At 46.7% G+C, this 16,331-nt stretch overlaps 1 protein-coding gene across 1 annotated transcript in view; it reads right to left on the minus strand.

The window, feature by feature from the left end:
- Nucleotides 1-8,009, minus strand: part of LOC310882783 (BPI fold-containing family B member 4-like) — a 29,082-nt gene extending 21,073 nt beyond the window's left edge. The window contains exons 1-4 of the mRNA XM_083802004.1: nucleotides 6,065-8,009; nucleotides 5,677-5,762; nucleotides 3,458-5,410; nucleotides 1,752-2,080 (exon numbers count right to left, since the gene is read on the minus strand). The gene's annotated coding sequence lies outside the window, so the exon portion shown is untranslated. The remainder of the gene's footprint in view (nucleotides 1-1,751; nucleotides 2,081-3,457; nucleotides 5,411-5,676; nucleotides 5,763-6,064) is intronic.
- Nucleotides 8,010-16,331: the final 8,322 nt, after the last annotated feature.

Below are 16,331 nucleotides of genomic sequence, written 5' to 3' on the forward strand. Positions count from 1 at the left end.
GTACACCGGTGCATGGAAGGCAAGGACGGGGTGGAGGGCGCCAATGAACCTTGCTCTGCTTTTGGAAGCGGTAGCTGCAGCTCTCCCACCAGCACGGTCACACGGGATGGGGCCATCCCACCCCCAGTACGCTGGGCTGCTGTACCAGTTCCCCCAGAGCAAACAGCGTCTGGCACCACGGGGAGTGGGAAAGGAGAAAGAGAGGCAGAGACGGAAGTAAAATTCAGAAAAAGAAATCACAAACAGAACACCTCCAGCAAACAGGATTGCGGCATAAACAGCTAAAGCAGGGATTTTTGGCTTTTGGAGAATTGGCAGGAGGAAATGCGTTTCCACATGGGTGATTCAAATATGGGATACTCTGCCAAAGGACATCTCCAAAGCCAAGAAGCTAATTAGATTCAAAAGCGGCCTGGACAGTTACACAGACACAGAGGACAGAAGCACACAGTGACTGGCAACACGTTTCAAGGGTAGTGCGATGGGCTCCACCTCCGCACCAGGCTCCTGCTCCCAGAGGCTTCCCAAGCCCAGAAAGGCGAGGGCAGGCGGGGGGCTTTTCCACCTGAGCTGCAGAGCGCTGGTACCTTCCTCTGAAGGGCCTGCAAGTGATAGCTGTCAGTAGGAAGCGAGTCTTGTACGGGCAGAGATGATCCGTCCTGGGCATTTTAATCCTTTTAATACCTGCCATGGGGACCAGAGCAAAGCGAAGAGCTGACAAGTGCAGAGCGAAACCCCGACAAGGCAGCAAGTGCCCAGCTGGGCATGGGGATGCTGCGCAGCACTGGGATTCCTGCCCTGAGACATGAAAAAAATGCCCAAATATTTATAGCCCAAGGAATGCCAAGCGCCTGGTTCTGCTCTCTAGCTAAATGTTTGATCTGGGAGTAGAAATGCCATCATTGAAATGCTGGGGATAAGAGAGTGAGGGGCGCACTGGACTTCATTGAAAAGACACTGGCTCCAAAAATTACCATCTGTGGAACTGCTGATTAAATATAACCAGGCTGGGAGAGAAGCTTAAACGACATTCTTTTGTTGGCTTGTAGTTAACGTTAGCCCTGTCTTTAACGCAACATCAGTGAAGCCTTACAGAAAAAATAGCTTAAAACTTTCATAAAACACTCACAAAGGCTTGTCGTGATGCCAGTTCAAGTCCCTCTGTGTAGATTCCCAAACCAAATAAACCTTTGATGCCAACAGGGCACACATTTCACAACAATATTCCACTCCATGGCTAAAATAAAGAGATTTCTCTGATACTTTGCCCTTGACTAATATGCACTGAGAGAAATAAATAACCACCTGGCCTTGCCATTGAAGAGCGGCGCAAACATTGCACAAGCAGATTATTGACCACAAGTACAGATGCCAAGTTATAAGCAGGTTAGCAATTCAATAAACAAAAGAGTAAAGCATTTCAAAATAGATCATACAGACCTCATTTTACCTGCCCTCCTAGAAAAGTAGTCAAAAATCTATTTATGAGATTATAACTACCTATTTTCTATGCCATTCAACAGAAAGAAGAAAAAGAATCAAGATAAAAAGGGAACACATTTTAGCAGTAAAGGATTTATTCATTCAATTTACATTTGAATCAATTATCCAGGCAAAGCTCAAACAGTGCCAATGTGATTTAGGTGACTGAACACGCATCATAAATAGCATAGCATTCAAGTCATATAATCCGTATCTGCAGTTTCTGGATAGCTTCACGAGCAGGAAGAATATCCTGACTCACAATGTACCTTTATTTCCAAGTAGCAGTGTGCTTTGCTGTGGCTGGGAGCAGAGCCTCTGAAATCTCTCATTCAAAGAAAACCTTTAGTCGTGCATTTAGCCCCAGGGACACGGGATGAGATCCTGAAAGCTGACTCCCATCGCGCTGGGTCAAGCATCCCAGCCAGGATCCATGCCGAGCACAGACCACGAGCCAGAGAGCCACGGGGTCGGCGCAGAGTGGGCCAGGCTGAGATTCTTCCTTCCCACCCAGCAAGATGGACGGGGAGGTGTTGCAGCTATGAACCTGCTACTGGGAAAAAAGACCACAAGGAAAGTGCTGGCAAAGCGTAGGCATCTGTTCCCACCAACCAACAGAAAGCAAGAGCAATAATTAACGTTCCAGACTTTCCCAAAGCACATAACCAAAGAAGATACCAATTTGGAAAAGCAGCACTAAGTATTATGGTTTTTTTTTTTTTTTTTTTTTAACACAGAGACTGTTTAGATCCTCCATATTTTGTTATCTGTAACTCATATGCAGATGCAGGATCTCCCCCTCCAGGCCCCCCAATTAAAATAAAGTAATCAAAGATTTAGAATAAATAATCACACGAATTAAAATATATTCATGATGGCCTCTCTTCTGTTCAGCATCAGAGACACAACAGCAAGCAACTCATTCTGTACATCACATTTTCTTTTTTGTGCGGTAGTTATGGCGCACAATGCAGGACTAGGAGACGAAGAGATGAAAAATTCTCAACTAATTTTGCAAACAAAGGGTGAACCCTCTCTTCTGCTAAGTGTCTTTGCTAGTAAAACATCTGCTCTGTGATAGGGCTTAGCCTTATACCAATGCAAGAAGAGACAAAGAATTATGAAGCTATGCATCCTATTAGTATCAACACGCAGCTTACGGAGACAAGGGGATTTTATGGAAATAAAATATTTTTGAAAGAGCACTGGGAGGAGGAAAAAATTCTTTTACAAAGCAAGCATTCCTCATAGACCTGGAATCCACAGCACGTTGTAAAACTGAATTTGTTGCTGTTGTTTTTACTTTACAGCATTAATCACTACAGGCTTGCTTAGGTGGGCAGAAAAAATCCATTTTCCATTGTATTAACTTCACGGAATTTAAGAAACCTTTCAAGACCCACGTAAATGCAAGTAAACACTTCTGAGTCTGGCTGGTGCTGGTCTAGCCTGGGCAGGTGGCTGCGCCGGAGCACGACCAGCCGGATCCGTCGTGTCCTGATGCACCCCAAATGCTGCCAGAGAAGGCAGAAAGCCTTAAATCGCCGCAGCTATGTCTACCTAGAATTTGATTTAAAGCCCTGAGGAATGAGCATTTCTAAAACACTGTTTCCAGCCTTGCAGGGGTGAGGTCCCATTTAATTCTAGGTCCTAGCACAAGTGGCAGAGCTCACGCCAGAGCACACGCACTGTGCAGAGGCAAAATCAGCCAGGAGAGGCTCCCCCGAGGCACGGCCTGGCTGCAACAAGGACAGCGGCACCTGCCCACAAATCCTGCTGGCAGCAAATGCAATGGGCCAGCAGCAGCTGAGGGACAGGAGACCCTCCTCAGAGGTACTTGGTTCTGCACAATTTACCCCGGAAAGGTATCCTAAAAGGCAAGGTGTTCAGAAAAGCCTCTGCACGCTCACAGGCGGTAGGGAAGGGGAAGGTGCCAGTGGGAGAGGAGACTTGCCCTGTATCCCAGGGGGCTCACCTGCGCGGGGTGCCAGCCCTGGCATCCTCAGTACTGCGATTTTTCCAGCTTTGGGCAAGCTGAATAAACACACACAGAGATCGCAGCGCCCTTGGCCTGCCCAGTCTCCTCATGGAGTTTTGCCCAGAACCAGGATGAGGAGCAAAAAGAAGCACCTGAAAGGTTCAGCACAGATATTTAACAAATTTATTTTGTATTTGCGAAAGATTAAGTTCATTTACAACACAGGAAAACTTCTCCAGTGACAACATGCAGCCTTTGCTTGATTTTTAGTATAATTATTTTATTACGATGTGAATGAACAGATGGATTTGGTGCGTGCATCTGGAGATAAACAAACCTAAGTCAGGTGTATGCAGAAACACGCATTAGGACTTTTGGATTTTACTGTTCAGTCCCCCAGACACCTACAGCTTTGTACAATATATATACACATTGCTTTAGCATATAAACAGCGTAGTCTAAGACCCAAGCTCGTGGTTGTTTATATACAAGATTCCTAAGACCCAGCTTGCCTTTTATGAATTAACACATGTAGAATATGCAATTGATTCAGGAAAGAACAGACTCTTAAATTGCTCCAGAGGGAAAAACAAACAAACAAACAAAAAAATAAACAAATCAAACAGAAAGGAGGGGGGAAAAAAAACACACACACACTACTCTTGGCTTATATACTTTGGATTTGACTAACAAGACATCACGGAAGAAAACATCCCTGTGGACTTAGAATTGATTTCATTTATTATAACTTCCAGAACAAAAGCTCTCAAGGGTTCTTGAAGTTTGATCTGAAAAAACAGAAATGACTTTACAACAAAATCAAAAGAATATATTGCTGAAATCCTCCGCCTTGTCATCGAGTAGGAAGCGGATCTCTGCTGGAAGGTTTTGCACACCACTGCCATGCTAGCAGGAACTGGTGTGGAAGCTGTCTGGGCATCACGTGGCATTGCCACTGGTTTGTCCCCTGTGCCAGCCCCAGAGAAACTGGTGCTGGGGGAAGCGAGGTCTGCTCGGCAGTAGGTTAAACAATGAGGTTTGGGATGCAGCAGGGAAATGACCCCCATGGATTTAAGCCGGGCTCACCTCAGACACAGCGGCATCGTTGAGGGCCATCTCTGCAGTGTGAGCCTCTGTGAGCTGTTTGACATAAAACCAAACGTCAGCTGTCAACGCCAAGTTGTCTCAGAGACCAAGATTAAAGATTTGCACACAGTCTGCCTCCTCTCTGAGGGGCTGGGTGGGGAGACACCGCTTCCTACAGCCACGTGGAGCTTTCCTCACCGATGACATGCTGGTAACAGGACCGCCACAACATCCCACCAGTACCCAACCAACCTCCCCTTGCAGTGCTTTTTGTTCTTATCAGTGGCCTGGAAGGAGTCTGTGTGTTTATTACACAACCAAGTCTGTTTTTCTTCCTCAATCAGGTTTTCTATGGCTTTTCAGCAGCTGCTTCCAGGCCTTTTCAAGGCAATTGAGGAATATATAGAAACCTAAATTAGAACAGATAGCTTTGCAATACACTCCCTGAACTCTGCAGCAGCTGCACAGGTGTTCAAAGCCGCAACGCCAGAAAATAAGAGATTTTATGCAAATAATTTAGTGCCTGAAAACACAAATTTAATGAAGAAGCAATGAGCATTGGAATGCTGCTGGTCCAATAAAAGCAGCAGAAGCAGGTACTCAGGAGCAGCTTTCTGCACTGGTCCAAAATCCTGTGGCAAGAGCCACACAACGAAAAGCCAAGCAGTCCATGCAGTCGCAGCACTCACTGTATCATGAGTGAAAGGGATGGTCTTGGGTCTCCCAGAGACCACTCGGAAGAGAATACTGGTAAATGTTTTCTCCCCAGTGGTTTCAGTTGTGCCATTCATTGCCAGCATCACCTCAGGGCTGGCTGGCAGAGATGGAAGGGGAATCCTCTTCCCATTGCTGGCCTCATATTGTCTGAAAACAAAGATGGTACCACACATTTACTATTGGAGAAAGCCCATAATTACATAGATCTCAATGAGGAAATGAGGCCAGTAAGAGCAGCAGAGCCATTCTCCATGAATCTGCATGGATCCTGGCAGCTGAACCACACAGCAATGTTTCTGACAGTTGTTTCTGATTTGTGTTGCAGGAGGAAGAAGCTCTAAAACAGCCCAGAAACCACCAGGAAAAGAGTTGAGAAACTTCAGTCTCAGAAATGATATGCAGCTTGCACTTACCTCTAGAGGTATTTCAATGGAGCAATTATGCACTTTGGGTGGTTTGGGCACATATATAATTTTCCCTTTCTCAAATGCAATTACAGCTGCACAGAAACAGAAAGAGGTTTACAAACAAAACACCAGTATAATCAATGTATCAGATCAGATGGAAGACCGTGATTTTAAGCTGCTGCCGAACTGTATTAAACCACCTAAATTAACTTAATGAGGTGTCAGAACAAGTCTGCTTGGTATATATGAGATATTTTTTTAAGAATGGCTCGGTCCAATTTAAAAGAGCAGGCTCAACTCCCAATCAACATAGCTTCTCCAAAAATAAAATACTTTACAAACTGCACACGTCTTGAGATACAGACCATCTCTGTATCTCAGGAGCATTACTTACAACTTATATGGTGCAGCAATCTCCGATATCCAATGGAAAAGCAACTTGAAAGTATTTTAGCTGTCTGAAACACAAGAGAAAGTTATTCCATTCCAGGCGCAGCGATCTAAGCATAAGTCAGGGAAAAAACAGGTCTGGATTGCTTTTCCCTTCAGAGGTGGCAGAATCCCCCCGTGCTGTCACACATCGTTTCAGAGATGCCATTATTCGTTAGCACTGCAGAACCGAGCAGCTGATCTCCTCCTGCGGAGATGGGTCACGGAAGGATAGTGCACGCTGCTCAGAAGGCTTGAAGGGGTAATGAAGCTACTGTTCACTCCCTGCTCCTGCAGGGAGCCATTTGCTGCAGCCCTGGAGAGCCGACATCTCCACTCGTGGCCAGGAAGAGAAAAACGTGGTTCTGCTCTGCTTCAGCAGAGCGGCTTTGTAAAAGAGCCTCACAAAATGCACGCTCCCTGCCTACACCTGGAGGAGCCGAGTGAGAAAAGCTCTCATTTTCTCTCTCTCATGTGGTTCTAGGGAACATAATCAGAAATGAGCTGTGCCTTGAGTTTTTTCTTGTTGTTGTTGTTGTTTTTTTAACTCAGACAGGATGTTGTTTCTTACTGTGGCTTCCATGCTTACGTCAATATTGCTGCAGACAAAATGAAACTATTATGAAACAAAACAAACCATTATCAGACAAAAGCAGTGACAAAAATGAGAGCGCTGATCATCAGGAGATGATTTGAACCCAGTTTAATGTTTTTAAGCGCTGCCTCCAGGCTGCTGCCTCGGGAGAGGGCAGTCTTAGCAAGCAAATGCACTGCGTTCCTCTCGGGTGAAGAGGAAGCAACGCAAACCTCAGCAGGCTTCATTTCACAGCTGTCTCCGGGCCAGCCAAGCCCGCAACCAAAAGACTGGTTCAAAAGGCTCATTCCTGAGCACCCGCCATGGCAGGGTCTGGACCAGGCAGCCCACAGCTGAGAAGCCACATCAGGCAGCCTGCGCTTCGCACCGACAGCACGAGCATTAACCCCAGGTCTCCACGCAGCAGCACAGACTGCGGCTGCTAGATCCCAGCTCTCACATCTGCAGCATCACACTGTCCGTGCAATGTGGTGGGAGCTCTGCATTAACCTAAATAAGGGCACTTTCCCCTTCTACAAGGGCATAGCTGAAGCCTCTTAGCAAAATATATGGTTGTAAATTATTCCAGAATATAAAACAGCTCACACCTAATGAAAGGCTGTAGGGCAGCATCTTGGTGAGCTGGCATCTGTGCAAGCCACTGCCTTAGCACAGAGGCAGAGGTGAACCTGCCAAGAATTTAAAATCAAAATAGTCTCAGTGGGTGACACCATGATATGCAGAGACATGGGGGAAACCTGAACCAAGCACCTGAACAAATAGATTCTCTGCTGGAAATAAATCCAAAACAAAGGTGGTAGACAGCAAATAAGAGCTGTATGGACTGAACAGTGCCGACAGGCCTTAGCACCAGGCTCTGGCCCACAGAGGCTTTTCTGCATGTGAAAGATCATCAGTGCTCGCCTCAGGCTTGTTCTGACACCTACCAGGCTGGTGTAACACGTGCAGCCCCCGCTGCCAACAGCTCTGCTCTCTGGCGAGCAGTCTGCCGGCAGCACCGCGCGCTGCAGCTGCCCCTCACTGTGGCGGTGGCCACATCGGGGACAGGGACATTGCCACTGCACAGACAAAGCCACACTGAGCACCTACCGTGCACTGCCCCTTTGCTAGTGCACACACCAGGAGGCCGGGAGTCTCTCAGAGTCCGGCACAAAGCCGCACGGTGATAACAGCATCCTTGGGAAGCCTTCTTGGCCCTTCATCATCTACCATTTTTGGGGACTCTGCACAGGTTTCAACAAGGAACCCAGGAATAATGTTTTATTTCTTCAAAGTTTCTTTATAAAAATTTTAATTTCTTCTCCCTCCCTCCTTTTGCCCATGCAGAAGTCTCCATTATACTTTTCATATGCTGCTCAAAGAAATTCACACTCCACAAGAGCCTTCACAGCCAACGCTCACCAAGTACCAAAGATACTGAGAAGAGCAGAAAAAAAACACCTTGACCCCAACTCCAGGGATGCATTTTACTGGAAGAATTGTAAGATTCATGATATACAACCCGTGAAATGAGACAAGAAAAAATGAAAGATGAATTTAGTCTCAGCGCATCTAGCAAAGCATCTCCTGCAGGTCTCTTTATACGCTTTTACAAACATGAACAATAATACAAAAAAAAAAAACAGTTAAACGTGCAGCATAGGAGGAGGAACTGTCCCTAAGTAGCCCTGGCAGGAAGTGAAATGCAGAGAGAGGATGGAGAGAAGTGAGGCTGGCTTTTGCAAGGTCCAAGCCTGCATCTTTTCTTGTCAAACAATAGACACACTTATTCGATGAATGCTTTTGGTGTCATTCTGCTTTGTCATTTCTCTTCAGATAATCCCTTGTAGATTGAGCCTCAGCTTATAGTAATTTGCAAAAGCCTCTCTCCCCCTCAGTTACCCTGTTGGTCCTGTAGGCAGGCTGTAATGGGTGTATTTAACACATCTTTAGTTACTACTCATGTTCCTCCTGCAGCCACCGTTGTTGCTGTAATCCGTACACTGCTTAGTGCAGGGACACCTTAGTCTACAGTTGGGCCTCTGGACCTTGTCTCAGGACAAAGAATCGTGCAGAAGCCTTCATTCTGTTTATCACATCCTTTGATAGCTATTGAGTCCACCTTTAAGTCCGCAAATGAGAATTTGCTCATTTCAGACTCAAAGGCTATTCCTTGAACCTTCCCAAGCTGTAAAGAAAAGCGCTGCCATTATTAGGTCTAGCGCCCTGGATGCTGACCTGTAACTGTAGGAAGAGCATCTGAGCTGTCATTTTCTCACCTCGCCCCTCACAGGAGGCGGCATTCAAAGGAAGCTCCGTGCAGGCGCTGCACGTTCAGCAGAAGCTGCTTGCAGTAGAAGTTAGATGCCCAGAAGCGTGCAGATGCACTCAAGGGAGCAAAGAGCTTTCTTGGTTTATTAGGGGTGGAGGGAGACATTTCTGGGTTTAATTCAAGTGGACTGCAGCTCAAAAATAGCTGATACTGGGGGATAGATGGAAAAACTGAGGCCTTCAACAGTCAGCAGGGCTCAGGAGGAGGGGGTCTACAGACAAGACTGGCTTAGTTTTCCGAAACTGAAGGCATTTTGAATGACTGAGGACTTTAATAGGACATACAGACAGCAGTGAGGAAACAGACACAGAAATGCTTATAGAGTGTGCAGAATGGCTGGGATGAAACTGGAGAGGTTTTACTCACCCTCTCATATGTTCCTTGAGAGATGACATTGCTTTCTGCATTTGAATTTTGTGGTGACATCAGCAGACCACATAGAAGAAAGCCTAAAACCTTCAGCATCTTCAGTCTTACCCTGCCAGCAACACTCACATCAGTACAGAGAGAATTTTCCCTTTGCCACTTTTTATAAATGCAAAGCTTGCAGGTCACAAATCACTAATAGTTCAGACAGAAGGACAAGCATACCCAGCTACCCAGAGAAGTGAGGAGAAAACTCCACAAATATCTAAGATATCGTAACTTCTCTTTTCACTTTTTCTCTAGAATAATCCACCCCACATCAGCAATTTCAGGCTCTGAAATGGTTTCCAAGGCAATTCTGAGTTGCTATTTGAAGCATACTTGTAAGTGATGTGAATCTCTATTTTGCACACACAGCTCTGCGCAGGGAACACTCCCTTACGCAGGGTAGCAGCCAGAGGTCCTTCCCCCAGCCATCCACCACGAGACACAGCCCTGGCGACAGCAATTCACGGGGCAGCCATCCAACAAAGCGCTCTGGTGTGCCTTGGAAAACGCAATCCGCAAAGCTCGTCTGTGCAATGTTTCGTCATGTGCTGTTACGACTCTCAATTCCCCAAACAATGAAGTAAAGATCATTTGGTACGCAATATTCATAATAAACACAGCTAACATTAAAAAATAAGGACCTTGCCCCATTGCTTTACACTCACCTGTAACGATCAGCAAAATGTGCTCGGTTCTCCACACTGGGATGCTCAGAGGCAGCCTCATCACTGACGTCTCAGAGCCCCTCCAGCCACACGCGCCCTCGCCGAGCTCCCCTCAGACCCCTCTGGCTGCACCAGCAAACCAAAGCCCAAGCCAGCAGCCCCACGCTGCCTACCTTCCCCCTTCCCTTCCCAAACTAAACATGGAAATAAGCACCCTCCAGTCAGCAGCATGAACTCTTCACACTCATCCCATACAGCTGGCGTAGCACCATGTCCCACGGCCCTTCCTCCTGCTCCCTGCTAGCTCCAGCCCGCACCCGTCACAGGATCCCACCTCAATTAGTGACTGTTCTTTCGGGTTCTAGTCGGGTCTGTTACCGATTAGCGACCGGGCTGACGACGGGCCCTAGGCAGAGGTCACAAAACCTCCCAGGCTGTGCCAGTCACTGTGTCAGCACAACGCAGGCGCCATTGTGAAGGAACGGGGACACGGTCACTGCCCACGGCAGCTGGAGCAGGGGACAAAGCCTTCCTGCAGCAGGAGCTCGAGATGCCCGAGCACAGGCCGGCTGCTGCTCCCTGCCCGGCCGTGGGCCTCGCAGCACGCCCACAGGCCTCCCCGCGAGGTGCGCTGAGGCACAGCAGGAGCTGCCCGCTCTGCGGGGACCTGCCAGTGCCACCCACCTGCCGGCACCGGCTGCCAGCGCTCCAGTCCTCTGAAAACCTGAGAGAAAAGGCAGGCCTGCAGGATCACCCTCAGCACAAAGCTTCCCCTGCAGGATGGGACCCTCTTCTTTGCTAGCTCTCGGCTCTCTGCCCTGGGGAGGCTGCTTGCGACTGCTCTGCGCTAACTCTTCCCAGGGCTGCAATCCCAGCCTTGCTGGTGCTTACGGTGATGATGTCGTGGAAGCTGCCACATGTTTAAGCTTTTCTAACTGTCCCCTATGGTCTACTAAGCATAATTACCAAATAACGTGCGTGAACGTGAATGCATCCCTGGCAACCAGGGTGCCGCCATGGAAGGGATATCAGCCTCTCAGCTGTCCCTCCTGCCGGGGGTCTGTCCAACCACCCTTATTGCAACATCTCATCGTCCACATTTTAGCAGAACAACATGCTCCACTTCCCTCCAGCCAAAGCCCAAGTGTTCAGAGGAAGGACTCTGAGCCTGTACAAGTGATGTATTTGTGCTTCACCAGCTGCTCCCCTGCATAAGCTGGTGTGGCCAGGGCCCTCCCATTGCACCGAGCCTCCCCTGTGGCTCTCACCTCTCGGAGCTTGTGGCCCCATTCTGCTCCCCAGCCAGGGGCAGAAGATGGAGCTGCGGCAGACCACTGCCCGCAGTGCCTGCAGTGCCATCGGGACTAAAAAGGAGGACCAGAGCCAGAGAGAGGACTGCAAAGGAGATATTTCAGCCATTGATTAAAATAAAGCATTTGAGTCTTTTTCTTGCTGTCACATCCCTGCTCTTTCCAGCAGTCCTGTACCTGCCAACAGATTTCATTCATGGAAAAAGGAGGCTGCAACACGCCTACACTGTTTGTCAGCTTTGAGAACTGCCTCAGCAGGTTGCTATGAGCTTTGTTTCCATTGTTTCCATTTTTAAATAGTCTATTTCAAGGAGCCCCTCTGCTTTCACAGGATTCTGGGAGGCCATCACACCCACACCGGGCATCCGAAAACCCAGGCAAGGCAGGGGAAGGCTGCAGTGGCTCTACTGATGCTGCAGCGTGCACACCCGCTCGGGCACTGGTAATGGCATCCCCACAGCCCCTGCTCCACCTGCACGTGAGCCCTTTTAATTACCTTTATACACTTTTAATTGTATTTTGGCCAGGCTGAAATTAATTTGCGCCTGTGATAACTCTAAAGTTTGTAAGTGTCTGACCCTAAAATGTGGCTGGACCCAGATCCATTTGTACCAGATCAGAGAGCAACAGGCCTACGTCTTAGGAGAGCAAAAGCCAGAGGTCAAAATAAGAAGCACTTTGAGGGACAATGGGATTTTAAAAAAAAAGTTTGTATGTGTGTTTATTTATTTTGAAGATCTACACATGAGTAGGAACCTATTGTTAGGGCTGTCGGGGAGCTGCCCAAGCTAGGGGTTGATCCTGCATTTGCCCCATTTCAGCCCTGCTGCTGCCGGCACCGTGCAAGCTCCCTGGGGATTGCTGGGGCTGCACCTGGAGGCCAGCCCTGCTCCCTGCTCGTCCACAGCTGACTGCAGGTTAAAAGTGCTTCCAAGAATGAATCTCTTTGGTACAGGCCAGGCATCCTCTCACGCTTTCAAACAGGAGCATACAGAGTATAACAAAATCACCAGTTAACTATAAAACCAGTTGCAGCAGCTAACAAAACACCAGGTGCGTACCTGCCCCGATGAGATCGTTCTGCCACAGAACCGAGGTCCCACTGCACAAGCATCCAGCTGATGTTAGTGGTGACCGTCCCACGTGGCTGTACCTGTGCATCTCCCTGACAGACCCTGCCGTCCTACTCTGCAGTTCCTGCTGAAGTAATCATAGGCCTGAGACTTGTTATATACAGAATGTGAGAAATGCTCTTCAAATGACCCTCCGATTGCTCAGAAGCTCTGAAGGGACCAGGGATGAAATCCAACCATTCACAATCTGCTGAACAGATAAAATAAAATTAATTCACCGAGATTCTCACTGAGGATGAGCTCAACAATTTATGGAGGTTCTTGTCAGTTTAACCTTTACATCTTCTCCACTATCTAAATTATTTCTGTAGGTACTGTCACTGTGACTTTAAGGAACTGCAAGAAAGTGATCTAAAAAAAAAAAAAGGACTTTCATACCTTAGGGGATATGGACAGCAATAACAGTAAACAACTTGTAAGGTTCAATAGTTCACAACTGTTAGACCAACATCTACAGCTCTCGGACACGGCGTGCGTCAGCTGAGCACAGCCTTGTTTGGATCGCCTGGTGCAAGGTCAGGACCCTGCTGGGCCACATTTCTGCCCTCAGCACAGGTGGCAATTTTGGTTTATTTTAGCTTAGATCTTTCTGGAGAGATTCTCAGTCACACTAATGAGTGGGTGAGACGAGAGCGTCACCCAGCCAACAGGATCCCGACACTGGCACCCACAGACGTGGCCTGGGCCGCTACGCTCACCTCTAGAGCACGCTGCTCAGAGTTCGCACAGCATCCCTCCTTCCTTACCCACTGACGAAGCACAAATGCAGCCATCCTCAGAACTGGTGATTAGGAAAATTGTGGCAAGGTTTTGCTCGTGTTTCTTTAGCAAAATCATGTAGTAGAGAGGACAGGCAGAGAGCAACCTGCATGCTGTCTGCTCTCCCTCCTCTGAACGGCTGGGAGGCTGCAGAGCAGGTCCAACACTTCCAACCTTTTGTACAGCTGCTGCTTCATCCCCGAGATCTTCCTGCCAGTTTTGCTCGTTTAGTTTTTACTAAAACTTCAGATTTAGCAGCAGCTCTCTGGTTCTTGGGATAATGGGGATACATCTTGAAGTGTTCACCTTCTTGTGCTGGTTGGGCTGTCTGCAAATGTCAGAAGCATCATCACATGCCCAAAGCTCCTGTACTTCAAATCATATCCCACAGACCATTACAGTCCACTTGTGTCTGAAGTACATTCTGTATGTTTGAACTCTCTGACAGCACTTTTTGAGGGGCATTATTTCTTTCAAGATTAAGCATAAGAAAATATCTTGTGAAGACAGACTCTACAGCAACTTTACTGAGGTATAAAATGGCCCGAATGAGAAAGCTATGCTGCTGACCAAAAGGAGGCAGAGAGAGAAGCAAGAAAGCTAGGAGACGATGCACAGATGATTGCTGATGTCCTTTTGCTTGAGCAGTCTCCTCTCCTTTGGGCTGTTTCATAACAAGTGACGCAGATGCCAAGCCCTTGCAAAAGTAAAAGCAGGGAGCAGAAGTCTCTTTAGCACTCTGAGGCCCCATTACAGATTAGCTGTATGAGCCCACCCAGCACGTTTTCCTCTCATCAACCTCACTCATAGCTTGCACAAAAACTTTTTGTTCCCTTTGCATACTTCTCACAAATTCCTCTTGATCCTCCATAAATGTCTGACCACTGGAAGCAAGTCATGTTTCACCATGAAAGCCTCTATTGATGCTTCCTACTATCTTTCTTACATCATGCTGCATTGAATACAAGCCGTTGGCTCCAATAATAAGCACCAAGAGCACAGCAGTATCCACTGCTAGAAGCACTTGGAAAAGTCAAATGACTCGTTTAGAGACACGCCTGGCGGGATGGCTAATGCAGTTTCCACTAGAGACAACTTGTAACAGCTCCACTGAGAACAGGACAAAGCCATCAGCTTAGCACAGGATCAGCTCCACATCCAAACAATATTCATTGGAATACCAAGTACATGAAATCTCCCCCCATCCACCTAAAAATAATAATGATAATGATGATGATGATGATGATGATGATAATAATACTTTGAGAAACCTGTGGTAAAGCACGTGATGCATTTGTAAAGCATACAGCCACCCTGGTCAGGCGCTGGCAGTGCCATCTGGAAGCTGGAAGAGATTCTGCATACCAGCAGGCAAATCAGAGCAGCGAGCAAGTCAGAGTCAGAATTTTAATCTGTTAAATTTCTTCCATTAATGTGGCAAAAGATTTGTTCCGCATCAAACTGTTTATGCTATGACGTGCAAGTCAGTAGATTTAGTTCATGTTCCAGTCTGCTAGAAAGCAATTCTTAGAAACATGGTCCAGCTAATTCTACTTTTTTTTCCCCCCCTCTGCTGCTGGAGTACTGTTAACATGCATATTGTTTTTATTTGGATAACTTCTCCATCACTCTTCAACTAGTTTCTAGTGGGCACTTCTCCAAAGCCATTATACCCCACCCAGCAAATATTCATCAGGGTCCCAGTTCAGGAAAACCTCAAGAGAGACAAGCCTGCAGAGCAGTAATGAAGTACAACATAACAAAGTCCAGATCCATGTGACAATTACTAGCACTGATGAGAAACAAACAACATTTCTTTTTTGACCCCCCCCTTTTTCCTTTTTTAATGTAAGCATAAGCATAATTTATGACCCAGACAATGGATAATTTCCATGCCTGTAATAACCAGACGAAGCACTCATTAGAGCAAGTTCATAATATCACCATGCACAGAGAGAGGGAGCAGCTATCTGTGCATGGCCAGGTCTCAGATATGCCTATGCCATTAGAAATGCAATGATTTCTCCCAAGATGAGCTCATCTTTCCAACACCAAAAGACATGCACCTTGCACAGTTTCAGGCACTGTTACAAAGGGGTGCGTTTGCATCCCTGATGGATTGTGAGGCTAGGGCTCGCACAAGCTGTCCTCAAGAAGACAGTGAGCACTCCATCACTGTGAGATCTCATCAGTTATGCACCAATTCTTCATAATCTGTAACTTCAGAACTATTCATTACACAAATGTATAAACAAGAACAAACTCGCTACTAGCTCTTGATGAAAACAGGATCTGATAGCTGCCGGACAAATGTAGTGGCAAGATAACTGGATTAGGAGATCCCTAAATGCGGTTTGTTGGAATTGGAGGCTCTGTGACAATTTTAAAGGAGAAAGGAAACAATGCCTTAAGGAAATCTGCAGTGCTGTATTAGTAATGAGGCTGCCATTAAAGCCTAGCATATACTGAAATACTTTATCATGCAATCTTTCTAAATTATCATCTCCTTGCAGGTACATTGAGAAGTGTCCCTCTCCTCCCACCAATGCCCCTCCTTTTACTGGGAAGGTGATGCACATGAAGAAGCCGCTTACTGCACTGTAACAGGCATCACAAACAGAAGAATCCTACCAAGAACGGTTTGCAAAGTGATCTATCAAGTACAACATAGCAAAATTGTATTAACATGCAATAAACATGGGGGGGGGGGAGCAAAAGGCAGAAAATTTCTAATTGCATGAATGCTACTTAATTATTTCGAAGGTTACAATAGGACTGACATAATATAGGCTTTATATATCAGTCTTTCTAGAAATTTCTATCAAACATCACAATTCTAGCCTACTACTAGATCTGTAGTGCTGTTAATGCAGACCAGCATCAACTGGCTGATTAAGACACAAACCTCCATATTACTAATAAAACAGCAAGTATGAGAAATAATAGACATTGTAAGCATGTATAATTTCAGCTACAGAATGGTGAAAAAAATTTTACTATCTTGCCTATAACATTCATCTCTGGGGAACCATTAAAACAGAGGAT

Source organism: Anser anser (genome assembly GCF_964211835.1).
Source record: "Anser anser genome assembly, chromosome: 16".
In the NCBI taxonomy this organism is placed as follows: Eukaryota; Metazoa; Chordata; class Aves; order Anseriformes; family Anatidae; genus Anser; species Anser anser.